Source organism: Castanea sativa, chromosome 2 (genome assembly GCF_040712315.1).
Source record: "Castanea sativa cultivar Marrone di Chiusa Pesio chromosome 2, ASM4071231v1".
In the NCBI taxonomy this organism is placed as follows: Eukaryota; Viridiplantae; Streptophyta; class Magnoliopsida; order Fagales; family Fagaceae; genus Castanea; species Castanea sativa.
In genome coordinates this window covers 7,576,569-7,587,483 of record NC_134014.1, presented here as the reverse complement: position 1 = coordinate 7,587,483, position 10,915 = coordinate 7,576,569, and the positions used below count along the sequence as shown (strand labels likewise).

At 32.4% G+C, this 10,915-nt stretch overlaps 1 long non-coding RNA gene across 1 annotated transcript; it reads right to left on the bottom strand.

The window, feature by feature from the left end:
- Positions 1 to 3,238: 3,238 nt before the first annotated feature.
- Positions 3,239 to 6,785, bottom strand: LOC142623714 (uncharacterized). Its single transcript, XR_012842193.1, has 2 exons — positions 6,501 to 6,785; positions 3,239 to 3,638 (listed from the first exon to the last, which is right to left on the bottom strand). It is a non-coding gene; the product is annotated as an uncharacterized LOC142623714 (long non-coding RNA).
- Between the last annotated feature and the right edge of the window lie 4,130 nt (positions 6,786 to 10,915).

The following is a 10,915-nucleotide window of genomic DNA, read 5'->3' as shown; positions in this document are numbered from 1 at the left end:
GTAGGAGGTCCGAAGACCCGGCATAACTAAGGTTCTGTTTAACAAATGATAAGACATCAATTTCCACAAGGTTTGTGGTCCGAGGACTACACTTAACCAAGTTTCTGTTTGATTCTTAAGAATTGTACCTTCAAATGTTAATTTTCCCAAAGTAGGAGGTCCGAAGACCCGGCATAACTAAGGTTCTGTTTAACAAATGATAAGACATCAATTTCCACAAGGTTTGTGGTCCGAGGACTACACTTAACCAAGTTTCCGTTTGATTCTTAAGAATTGTACCTTCAAATGTTAATTTTCCCAAAGTAGGAGGTCCGAAGACCCGGCATAACTAAGGTTCATATTAACAAATGATAAGACATCAATTTCCACAAGGTTTGTGGTCCGAGGACTACACTTATCGAATGTTAGTTTTGATTCTTAAGAATTGTACCTTCAAATGTTAATTTTCCCAAAGTAGGAGGTCCGAAGACCCGGCATAACTAAGGTTCTGTTTAACAAATGATAAGACATCAATTTCCACAAGGTTTGTGGTCCGAGGACTACACTTAACCAAGTTTCAGTTTGATTCTTAAGAATTGTACCTTCAAATGTTAATTTTCCCAAAGTAGGAGGTCCGAAGACCCGGCATAACTAAGGTTCTGTTTAACAAATGATAAGACATCAATTTCCACAAGGTTTGTGGTCCGAGGACTACACTTAACCAAGTTTCCGTTTGATTCTTAAGAATTGTACCTTCAAATGTTAATTTTCCCAAAGTAGGAGGTCCGAAGACCCGGCATAACTAAGGTTCTGTTTAACAAATGATAAGACATCAATTTCCACAAGGTTTGTGGTCCGAGGACTACACTAAACCAAGTTTCGTTTGATTCTTAAGAATTGTAACTTCAAATGTTAATTTTCCCAAAGTAGGAGGTCCGAAGACCCGACATAACTAAGGTTCTGTTTAACAAATGATAAGACATCAATTTCCACAAGGTTTGTGGTCCGAGGACTACACTTAACCAAGTTTCTGTTTGATTCTTAAGAATTGTACCTTCAAATGTTAATTTTCCCAAAGTAGGAGGTCCGAAGACCCGGCATAACTAAGGTTCTGTTTAACAAATGATAAGACATCAATTTCCACAAGGTTTGTGGTCCGAGGACTACACTTAACCAAGTTTCTGTTTGATTCTTAAGAATTGTACCTTCAAATGTTAATTTTCCCAAAGTAGGAGGTCCGAAGACCCGACATAACTAAGGTTCTGTTTAACAAATGATAAGACATCAATTTCCACAAGGTTTGTGGTCCGAGGACTACACTTAACCAAGTTTCTGTTTGATTCTTAAGAATTGTAACTTCAAACGTGAGAGCTAGCCATAACTTTGAAATATTAATTGACAAAAGCTTATTTGATTAATAATAATACCTTCTAAGATTATTTACATTCCATGGACGTGGTACAACTCGTTCATCTAGTTGGGAGGCTAGAGAGGACGGTGGCGATGGGCGGGCGATGCTTGGAGAAGAGATATTTGGAAGTGGAGGGTTGAATGGGGAGCTTCTTTCCGATTAGAGAGCTGACCAAATTGTTATGAGGGTTGAGACGCCATGGAAGAGTGAGAGAAGATGAAGAAGAAGAAGAATCGGAAGTGAGTCACCGCGGTGGCGTTGTTGATCGGATTTTAGCGGTGAATTTGGATCTGTTGGTGATCTTTGTCGTAGTCTCATTTGGGTGAGGCGTTTTGGTGAAACTAGTCGCTAAACTATTGTGTATGTTAACAAGTATTTGTTTCTTCCACTTTGGTACATACGCGTGCAATGCACGGAATAATTTGAGACAAATAATATATACTTACTTTGCTTAAAAACTCACTTTGCTTTCTACTCAACATTCTCAAAAACGGGAATCACGTTTGATTAAAAGAAAATGGAACAATATCAAACTATTGCAAAAATGGTAAAAAAAACAAAAATATATAACAAATGAAAGTTTTCCATGATGTTTACACTTTTTGTTGTTCTAAATAAAATATTTTATAATTTATAATATTTTACATGTAAAATATATCATTTTTCAGTGTTTGTTTTTTAGTAAAATAAAAATAAAAATTCCATAGTTCTCAAAACCCACCAAATGCAAGCACAATTACACAACTATGCACATAAACCACCACTAACAACCACCCAAAATTCTAGATCCATAACATATCAAAAAAAAAATTCTAGATCCAAAAGGGAAAAAAAAGTTATGATAGCCAACCAAAAACTCAAATCTAAAAATCCAACCAAATTTGCTCCAATCTCCACAAACACCAATCTCATCCCAACCACCATCAACTATTATCCAGTATAGCCACAACCCAAAAAAGAAGGGGAAAACTTAACCCACATCGTAGCAAACACATACTACCCAATTGCCAAAGTAGACAACCACCACAATACAACCCAACCTTTGATCCACACCCTCAAACCCAATGAAAACCCACATCTATGTCTCTAACTAACCCATAGCAAGCCTCTTAATGATGTCAACTTGAGCAACGATAGCCACCTACACATTTATTTCTCATTGGGAGTTTTGGGTGTGGAAGTTCCAAGCAAAAGAGAGACAATTAGGGGTGACTGACTGTGCGTTTTAGGTGAAGGGACAAGAGGGAGATTTGCTAAAGGTTGGGTCTTTGGATTTGATACGGATTTGTAATGGTTGGTTAGTTGTTTGATGGATTTTGGACTGTGGGTGTGACTTTTTGTTTGCGGCTGATTTCTACGTTTAGGCTCCTCTTGCAATTGGGTTTTAATAAGAATCGGGTTTGTAATTTGTATTTGGTGGAAAAACAAAAAGATTTATTATTATTTATATAAGTATTGCTGATGTGAAAAATTGTGAGAGCTTCAAAAGCTTCTATCTTATATCTATATACTAATATTTAACCTGCACAATGCACGAGATCATTTTATAATTTAGGTTCACCTTTACATCACTCACACCATAAAATTCCTTTGATAGATTTGACCTTTTGTGTTGTATATAAGACATGCAAAATTAATTAATTAATTTGACTTTGCATGTCATTAATTAATTTGATCCATCTGTGATAGACCAAGCACAATAGATTAATAGGTTTTCTAATATTTAGTTTCATTACTTGAAATTAGAAGCTTTTTAATGCAGCACCTATAAAAATGCATACTCATAGCATTCTCAATTTTCATCAATCTTGTATTCCCAAAATAAGGCTGCACTGTACAGCGGCAATCTAACAGAGACAATTGAATTGCAATTTACAATTATCTGAGTTCAAAATTAGAATCAAATATATTACAAAACTTAAATTCACGTTGATATAAGAGTCTTAGGATGCTCAAATTACAAAACCATAGCCTAAATACAGAAAATTAAATATCTCATAATCTGAAATAAAACAGAAAATTAAGTAAATAAGAAAAGGGTACGAAGAATAGAACTTGGTGCATAATTCTTAAGCATTTTTTATGCTTCCAAGTCTTCTATTTCAGCAACTATTTTTCTATTATGTAAGAAAAGTTATCCATCCAGTCCTTTAGGAGGTTATTTTTGGCATAATTTCCTTTGTGACTTTTGGAATGTCAAAGTTGATGTAGAGCTTTGTTGCCCATGTGAATGACAGTCGATAGTTACCTACAAATTTTTTTAATCAGTTAGGTATTAACATTTGTCATGTTTTCATTGAAAGTATATGAGAATAATATCTAATAATATTTAAAAGACCAGTTAAAGAAGTAGATTAAAGAACCAAACAGATATAAAGAATGCAATTACATGAAAATACTCCCTCAACACAAATCTATCCTAGTAAACCACAAAATCCACACCCCTTCTTGAAAAAAATTGAATCACCAAAGTACTTTACATCCTCTTTACCAAAATAACAGACAAATAACCAAATACTTATAGTGATCAGGCCCAAGTAGGGGGAAAAATCCATGAATATGCCTATTAGTACCACAAATAAAAACATCAATTCAAATCTCCATAAAATTTTTGCAGACAAGGAAATTTCCAAGTAACCCATTTGATAGCCTATTTGCTAAAGGTGAGACAAAAAGATAGAAGTTAGCTTATTTTCGAAAAAAGCTAGTTTTGGGGTTTTATTTAAAAATAAAAAGGGTGAGATAAAAAGTAAAAAATCTGGATGTATACATTTTAGCCTATTCCCTAGTGTACTCCACCCCCCAAGAGCATGCGTTTTGGGTGAGTAATTGCTAGTGTGACGCACTATAGCAAGGTAGTAAAAGCCATGGCTTGTAAACCTACATGAAAGCCTTACCTGCAGTAGAAGTAGTGGTAAGCAAACTGAACAGATAAGAAGTTAGATATACCTTTGTGCATAATTTTTTTGTAATTATTTTAGGCTATGTCGTTTTCATTAGTGTGTGCAATAATATACCATTACTTTATAATAATAAAAAACAGTCAAGATAAAATCATGAACAATGTGGTGGTCTTCAAATTTCAATAGAACACAGTAATACATAACCTTTTAACTTATGGAGCACCATTCAGTTACTTAAAATCTTTTTTGATACATACCATTCAGTTCCATAATTAAGCATACCATATTTACAAAATCAGACAAAACAGATTCAAGAGTGTAAATGTAGGACACAAATAAACCAAAGCAACTATATCAAAACCAAGTAAAATACATAGCATCAATTAACCAACTCAAGGGCTCATAGAATACAACCATTATTTGATAAATAACACGGAAATTTCAAAAGGCACGTTTGTTTAAAACTCCCAAACTCCTTGAAGTACAATAGATGTTCACTTGAAAATAATAAAACAGTTCCAAGGCATTTAAATGATATATGGGAAGTCAAAATACTACAATATTTTGAAAGGAAAGCAAAGAGAAACAGGGATTAAAACAGGTAGGGAAAACCAAAACTCCAAATGACAAATTTAAGATTCTGGTCTTGTAGTTTCCAAACAGTAACATTTCATCATATAATATAAAGACGCCATTTGCATCAGCTCCTTAAACTTCAGAAGAATCACCAGGCTAGTACTAAAAGACTGATGCACCTAAGTAGGATCTGCAGAATGAATAAGAAAGCACGAAAAAAAATTTCATGAAAACAAATGAAGATTTTTAAGACCAGATCCTTTACAGAAAGGGTTGAGCGGATAAAATAGTAAAATATATGAGTAAAGTTCAAAAAAATATTATGTGGTTCTATATGTAATCAAGATTGTGGAAAAATTTATTCAATAACATCGTTAAACCTATGAACTCCAAAGAGAAACCGTCCTTGATAAAATATGAAGATATAATGGTGGCACAGAACAAAAAACAATTCGAAGAATTTGCTAAAGATGTAGTTCAATATGTAATGTATCACTTACCTTTGTAGAGAAAAATAAACATGAAATCCATGCAATAAGAAAATTAATAGACATGAAATCCATGTGGTAAGAAAATTAGTATTGAAATTAGGGAGAAAAAGGACAGAAACATTGAAGTTGTACTAAACCTGGTGAATAAAGGCAGAAGATGATTGCAATTCAAAACATCTACTGCAATTAGTCATATGCAAAAGAACCCAACATTTGCAAGTCAGAGGGCATAGAACCAAAGTCTTATTAATCAGATTTATGGATTTAACAACACATAAAACCATTTATTTAAAAAACCAATTACAACAAAACCTAAATCTCACCATGAAAACATAACAGAAGTAACCAAAAAAAAAACCAAAAATTGAACATGCATAACGGAATGAACAACACATTCATCACAGGAAAAACGACATCAAAAGGGCCTAAAACAAAAATGGAACATAATAATAACAAAAGCGAATATATTGAATTGAACAAAAACAAAATTTAATCAACACAACAATCAAACAAACAGAACTCAAGAAATTGTAAAAATAAAAAGGAAATTAAGGAAAAAGGTAGCAGATTGGCATCAATGGAGGCAGAAAGGCATTTTAATGTTCAATACCTTTTAATTGTCTATGTTCCAGGGTTTAATTTTTTAAAATCAGAGCAACTACAAATGAAAAACTTTAAATATATACTGCAAAAACCTTAACAACAATGGCAGAGAAGAGACAAGGGAAACGAAAATATAAAAAGGGGAAAATATTTCAACAAAAAATTAAAAACAACATAAATGAAATGACAAAACTTTATTTTTTTGGCAACACATAAATCCATGTTCTTCAGCACAAATCGATTTCACTTTGAGAGAAATCATCAATAAATCTACACCCTACAATAATTTTCAAAACCCTAGAAACGGTAATTGAATAGAAAACCAAATGGTCAAAATCTAACCTGTCTATCTACATAAATTAAACAAAACTAGTCCTAACCAAAAAACCTAAATCATAACCGATCAAACCAAAATACCCGAATCATAAGTAACGCCCAAATGATTTTCCCAAAAAAAAACCCTAATTTGTAAAATTAAAAACAGATTTATGGGCAAAGGACCTAACGGTGATGACAGAAGTCGTTATTCAGACTTACCGCTTCTCTATCGTCCTCTCTCCTTCTGTATCGGCTGATTCCAAATGATTATTAGAAGAATCTTCAAACGATGTAACGATCGTTCTCTTGTGACTCTAAACTGACTTGATGGCAGAAATATAAGTGGGCAAGTTTACATTGTTGCAGAGAGGAAACAGAACATGGGGCAAACTGCAAAGCAGATCGGCAAGGAGGGGTTTTTCTTTTGGCCAGTTTGTGTTTAACGAATGGAAACAGCGGATGCTTTTTCTTGTCTAACGTTTGGTTTGAGTCTTTTATTTTTTTAATTTATAATGAAATGCTTTCAAAGGGTGATGTAGAAGTAAAAGTTAAAATTTTAAGATTATTGAAACGATACAACGTTCGGCTCTTTTAACTTAAAGTTATATACGTGTCAGTTTTTAAAGTGGTATTTTTTCTTAACGTGGCAGCACTTTCTTAAGTGTAAAAAAAGGCTTCTGTTTTTATTTATAGTATTAGATTAGATTAGATTTTACCTGCGCAATGTGCAGGATCATTTTATAATTTTGGCTCTCCTTTACATCGCTCACACCATAAAACTTATTTGATAGTTTTGACCTTTGTGTTGCATATAAGACATGAAAAAATAATACCCCATCTGTTGTTAACATTAACAATCTTGGCTTTGCATGTCACCAATTAATTTGATCTATATGTTATAAAATTGTATATATGTTATGATTATCCTATTCCTTTTTATTTATTTAACAGATTAACAACTTTCCTAATACTTGAACAACTTGGACTTCAAAAAATGAAAAAAGTAAGAGACCAAGCACAATAGACTAATAGGTTTCCTAATATTTAGTTTTCCAAAAGTTGGCGACCTTCTGTAAGGGTTTTCATTTTGATTTTCTCAACTCCAAATATTTGCCTTGTTCACGGCCTTCAGTTGTTATTTGTATAATATCAACCTAAAAGGTCAACAACCAAGCTCATTACTTAAAATTAGAACTCAGATTCATTACTTGAAATTAGAAGCTTTTTAATGTAGCACCTATAAAAATGCATACTCATAGCATTCTTAATTTTCATCAATATTGTATTCCCAAAATAAGCTGCATTGAACAGTGCGGCAATCTACCGGAGGCAAATGAATTACTATCTACACTTATGATTGAGTTCAAAATTAGAATCACATATATTACAAAACTTAAAATTCATGTTGATATAAGTGTCTTAGGATGCTCAGATTACTAAACCATAACCTAAATACGGAAAATTAAATCTTCCTTAATCTGAAATAAAATAGAAAATTAAGTAAATAAGAAAAGGGCATGAAGAAAAGAAGTTGGTGCATAATTCTTAAGCATTTTTTATGCTATAATTAAATGAATTTAAATTTTAGGTGTAAATTAAGTTGTATAAGCACAAATGATACCATTGTCCCTAAGTTCCATTCCAAGACTTCTATTTCAGAACTGTTTTTCTATTATGTAAGAAAGTTATCCATCCAGTCATTTAGGAGGTCCTTTTGGCATAATTTCCTTTGTGACTTTTGGAATGTTAAAGTTGATGTAGAGCTTTGTTGCCCATTTGAATGATAGTCGATAGTTACCTACAATTTTTTTTTTTTAAGTATTAGGATTATTGATGTTGAGGCATTATATACTTTTTAAAGAAATGTTACCTCTATAAGTTTTCACAATAGTTGAAGTGACTATTACAATGAATGACCCTTAATTTGTTTTATAGAAACCATCATTCATGTCTTATCTGCCTTTGTGCTTCTACAAAAACATGTGGAAAGAAAAAGTTTTAGAATGCAAGAGGCTCTAGAAATTAATTTCATTTACTGTCTATATACCGGGTTAGCAATTATAATTATCTAAAATCCAGAAAAGTTTGAACTTCTTTTAACACCAAACTCAATTTTAACTACTTAATTTAATATTTTTTGTTCTACTTCGTAGATAAGTGATCAATAAAATGGAACATAGTGGTTATAATGAAGTTCATACATATTAGAGTAGAATACTAAAGTCACAAAATAGAGTATATATTCTTGGACAATGAAAATGAAACTTAACGTTATCTTGATTAATGAATTAAAAAAAAAAAACCATAGAACTCCACATCCAATCATTTTGATAGGAAGCCAGCTTATTTAGAACTAACACCTAAAAATTAAAGAATTAAGATACCTATTTCAGCATTATAGGGTATCTTAAGAATTTCAATATCGTTGGAGTCCTAAATATGCTCACAACTACAAAATGATGTAAAGAATATTTTACATGGTATTGACATGCATTGTGGAGGATCGAAACCTATACCGGGGTGAATAATTATTTTTTCATGTTCAATATACTCAACATATTTGACAGTCGTTTAAGGGTTTGCATATAGTAGTATCATTCTTCACTCATAAAGTTAAAATTTTCAAAACAGATTTAAGATTTATTCTAGCATATTTTGACATCATGTGGGATGTGACAGGTTTCTCTTACCATAGGATGTGATGGTAGAAATGGTACCAAATGTTCTAAATGAGAATGAAAGGACAATTTAACAACATGAATCCACCCAAAATAAATACAAAAGTGAGTGAGTCAAACACATGGTGTATATGTTCTAAATGGGAATGAAAGGACAGTTTAACAGCATGAATCCACCAAAAAAAAAAAAACAAAAAACTGTCAAAGGAAGTTTCAACTTTCAATTCTTTGTAAATATTCTTATGAGAATAATCTAATCTCACATCAATGTTATAAAAAATCAAGCCACATACACGTTGTTTTAATCATGCAGAAATTAATGGTCTCCTCTGAGTGCTTGATCAAACAAAAGTATTTGAATGATGATGAAATTGAAGGAAACCGCAGGTGAGCCTGGGTTGTTGCTATAGCTTCCACTATTCTTTCAATCGCTCAGCCAACTCGATTATGAATATGTCATTTTTTTAAATAGGGAAAACTGAAAAGGTTCAAGCATCAATTCACACCAACGTAGCAAAAATAACATAACATTGTGTCTCCAATTTATTATAGGCAACTGAACACCAATCGGTCAGGGGGGAAAATCCTAAAAATAAATTAAAAACATCAGACAAAGCCTAGGTAGAATTTGATCTTCTATGGTGTTTCCCTGGAAAAAAGAAACAGATAGGAAAACATATTAGGAATTGAAATCTATAATTGCAGCAAACCCTAATTAGAAACCCCCAAATCCCAAAATTAATAACAACCCCAAATCGAAAATTTAGTAATTTTCCCAGTATCCTTGTTTGTTTTCTCAATTTCCTACAAACATTTGAGCCTTAAAGTTATTTTGGATACAAAAACCACAAATTATTCATAAGCAAGTAGATTAGGACAACAGCAACAACAACAAAATAGGAAGAGAGTAGTGAAGATTGAGGATTCAAGGTGATCTTACCAACGATTTGATACGTACCCTGAAAGATTCAAAGCTGGTGAAACTTATGAGAGAAACAAGTGAAAGGGTTTTGTTTTCAATGGTGGGGAACCGATAGTGATGGTTCCAAAAAATTCTCTTTTAAGCTATTGGGTTACGGTTCCAATGAACTTTGTTCTCTTTCCTTTTGATTGCAATATTTTCTATACTATTATTTAAGGGGCTTCCCCTGTTTGGATTTTACATTTTTTAGTTTCATAATACCCCTACAGTCCTATGTTTAAGCAGAGACAAAACTAAAGGATAGTTTGGTAAATGATTTTTTTTTTGTCTAAAATACCCCTACACCCCTAGATTTAAGTAGAAACAAAACTAAAGGATAGTTTGATAAAAATACATGTTTAGCTTGCACTAAAATATTGCCTACAAAATATGATTACTCTTCAGTTGATTTTCAAATTTATTTAACCACCCACTAACATCGTGGTGGAATGTTGATAGGGTTATTTTGCATGTACCTCTCAATCATTAGATTTTTTTATAGCCAACTGCTATTTATTTGGTACCAAATATTTTTTTCCCTCAAAACGATCGAACTTTTTCTCAACTTGATCCGCTGCACAGAAATTTGCAATGTCAAGAGTCCTCTGCTGTTCCTATGATCTCTGAGAAGCGCGACTGTCAAAATGGTTTGTATCTACTGCAATTATATGTTCTATTCGTGTTTGTTGGGCATGCAGCGGTTATTTCTTCTTCTTCTTCTCAAAAGCTATATTTTTCATCATGAATTATGGTGATCGTTTCAACATGTTTTACCTGACAAAAAGCTTTTCCATTTTGAAACAGATGAATTGATGAAAATCATTAAAAAGGAGCCTATGGAGAAATGACTCTAGATTCGTGCAGTCATAAGGACAAAACTCAAGAAATACACGGTCAAGTTTTATGTTCAAATTTCTTTATCTATTTATAAATTAGGTTCTTAAATAAAAATTATATATAGATAAAATAAAAAAACATAGATTTTTTTTTTGGTT